Source organism: Tamandua tetradactyla, chromosome X, assembly GCF_023851605.1.
Source record: "Tamandua tetradactyla isolate mTamTet1 chromosome X, mTamTet1.pri, whole genome shotgun sequence".
NCBI lineage: Eukaryota > Metazoa > Chordata > Mammalia > Pilosa > Myrmecophagidae > Tamandua > Tamandua tetradactyla.
This window is the reverse complement of record NC_135353.1, coordinates 37,169,212-37,172,412: the sequence shown is the minus strand read 5'-3', so window position 1 is coordinate 37,172,412 and position 3,201 is coordinate 37,169,212. Positions and strand designations below refer to the sequence as shown.

The window sequence follows — 3,201 nt, the reverse complement described above, 5'->3', positions numbered from 1 at the left end:
GAATTATTTATTTAAATGTGGTTAAAAGGGGAAATTTTAGGTTATATATATGTTACTAGAATTAAAAACAATGTAGGACTGTACAACACAATGAGCCCTATTATAAATGAGGGACTATAGTTAGCACAATTATAAAAATGTTCTTTCATGAATTTTAACAAATTGCTGGAACTAATGCAAGGTGTTAATAACAGTGTAGTACATAGCGACTCTCTATTTTATGCATGAATTTTCAGATCCTACAACTTTTCTAATAAAGAAGAAAAGATGAAGAAAATGCGATTGACAAAATCCAGCATACTTTCTTGTTGAATATGTACAGTAAAGTATGAATAGAAAGGAACTTCCTAAACCTGATAAAGGACCTGTATGAAAACCCACAGATAACATACTTAGTGGCGAAAGACGCAAAGCTTTCACTTTAACGTTAACAAGAAAACATGAATGCCTACTTTCTTATGCTCTATTCAACATTTACTGGAATTTCTAGAATGGGAAAGTAGACAAGGAAAAGAAATTAAAGACAGCTACATTGGAAAGAAGAAGTATGACTATCACTATTGAGAGATAACATGACTTTATATGTTGAAAATCTTAATGAATCCACAAAATATTATTCACACTGATAAATTCAGAAAAATTGCAGGAGGCAAGAACAATATGCAAAAATCAGTTGTGTTTCTATATGCTAGAAATGATTGATCAACAAAAATGAAAATAATAAAACAATAATAAACATCTCTGATTACATAGTATCCTACGTAGGAAGAAATTTAACCAATGAAGCATGTCTTGCACAGAAAACTACAAAATACTTTTGAAAGAAATCAAAGAAGACCCAAATATATGGTAAGATATACTCTGTTCATAATTGGAGGAATTAATATTGTTAGAATACCGATTTGTTCCAAATTGGTCCTCAATGCAATTATGAAAATTCCAACTGCCTTGTGCCAGTTTGAAACTGTCATGTACCCCAGAAAAGACCTGTTCTTTAATCTTCATACAACATCACCGAGTGGGATCTTTTCTACTGTTTCCATGGAGATGTGATCCCCCCCCAATTGTGGGTGGTAACTTTTGATTAGGTGGTTTCCATGGAGACATGTCTCATTCAAGATGTGCTTGTACAGCCCCAAGATGGGGCTGCTTACTGGAGTCCTTTAAGAGGGCATCATTTCGGAGAAAGCATAGTGCTGACAGAGCCCACACAGTCAGAGATCTTTGGCGATGCAGAAGGAAAATGCCTTCAGGGAAGTCCTTTGAAGGAGAACCCAAGGAGAAGCTGGTAAAGAAAGTTAACAGACACCAGTCACGTGCCTTCCCAGCTAACAGAGGTGTTCTGAATGGTATCTGCATTTCTTGAGTGAAGCTAACCTCTTGCTGATGCATTAATCTGGACATTTTCATGGCCTTAGAACTGTAAAATTGCAACTTAATAAATTCCCTTTCTAAAACCCTTCCATTACTGGTATATTGCATTACAGCAGCTTTAACAAATGAAAACAGCCCTTTTTTATTCAGAAATGGGCAAACTGACCCTTAAATTCATATCCATATAGAATATAGAATTATAATACACAAGGGACCCTGGATAGACAAATGAATGTTGAAACAAAAGAACAAAGATGGCAGACTTACACTCCTCCATCTCAAATCTTGATATAAATCTATATTCATCAATACAGTACAAAAATAGGCATAGATCAATAGAATAGAAACATAGACCAACAGAATTGATCTATGCTCAATTGAATTTCTTCAAGTGTGCCCAAACCATTCAATGTTAAATGAATAATCTTTTATAAATTATACACCAGCAACTGGATAACCATATGCAAAAGAATGATGTTGGAACCTGATTTCATGCCGTATACAAAAATTAACATAAAAGAAATCAAAGACCTAAATATAAGAGGTAAAAATTAATAAACAAAAGGAAATATATGAGTAAATCTTCATGAACCTGATTTTGCAAATGAATACTTAGCTATGTCACCAAAAGCACAAGCAACAAAAAAAGTAGTTATATTGGAATTCCTCTAATTAAAACCTTTTCGCATTAAAGGGCACTAATAGGAAAGTAAAAGGACAACTTCCAGAACAGGAGAAAATATTTGCAAATCATATATCATATAAGAGACTAGAATTTAGATTATATAAGGAACTTTTACAACTGAATATGAAAAATAAATAATCCAATATAAAAGTGGGCAAGGATGGTCATTACTAAGGTTTTTAGAATGTAGTTTCTGATTTGCTGTGGAATTGACCATAAACATCTTTTCACTAGGTTTTATATTTTCTACTTTGCTAGCATTCAGCCTATTGGAAACATTCTATAAAAAAAAAGAAAAAGTGGGCAAAAGATTTCAATAGACACGTCTTTAAACAATATATGCAAATGCAAACAGCGCATGAAGAGATACTCAACATCATTAATCACTAGAGAAATGCAAATCAAAACCGCAATGAATTATCACTTTACAACCACCAGGAAAGTAATAATCTTAATAATAATAGGAAATTAGCAATTTTTAGAGAGCATGTTCAGAAATTAGAACTCTCATATTGCTGGTGGGAACATAAAATGGTGCAGCTTCTGTGGAAATACTTTGTTTCTCAAAAAGTTGAACATAGAATTTCCATTTGACTCAGAATTTGCACTCCTAGTTTTATAGCCGAAAGAACTGAAAATATATGTTCCCATGCAAATGTGTACATGACTGTTCATAACAGCAGTATTCGTAATACTCAAAAATGTGGAAATAACCCAAATGTCCATTAGGCACTAAGAAAATGTGGTATAGACTTACGATAGAATATTATTCACACAAACAAGGAATGAAGTACTGATTCAAGCTGTAACATGGATGAACTTGAAAATAGTATGTTAAATGAAAAAAGCCAGATATAAAAAGGCCACATATTGGATAATTCCATTTATAGCAATTGTCCAGAATAGTCAAATCCATAAAGACAGAATGCAAACTAGTATTTGACACGGGCTGTTCGGACATGACAATGGGGAGTGACTATTTAATAGAGCTAGGGTTCATTTTGGGAGTGATAAAAAACTTCTGGAGTTAGAATATATAGAATATATTGAAATATAGTGAATATATTGAAGTCCACTGAATTGTAAGCTTTAAAGTAGTTAAGATGGTAAATTTTATCTTATGTGAATTTTGCCTGAATAAA

The 3,201-nt window shown here is 32.8% G+C and overlaps 1 non-coding gene across 1 annotated transcript; it reads left to right on the top strand.

The window, feature by feature from the left end:
- Positions 1 to 2,220: 2,220 nt before the first annotated feature.
- Positions 2,221 to 2,340, top strand: LOC143672365 (small nucleolar RNA SNORA32). The gene has a single exon (XR_013169819.1). It is a non-coding gene; the product is annotated as a small nucleolar RNA SNORA32 (small nucleolar RNA).
- Positions 2,341 to 3,201: the final 861 nt, after the last annotated feature.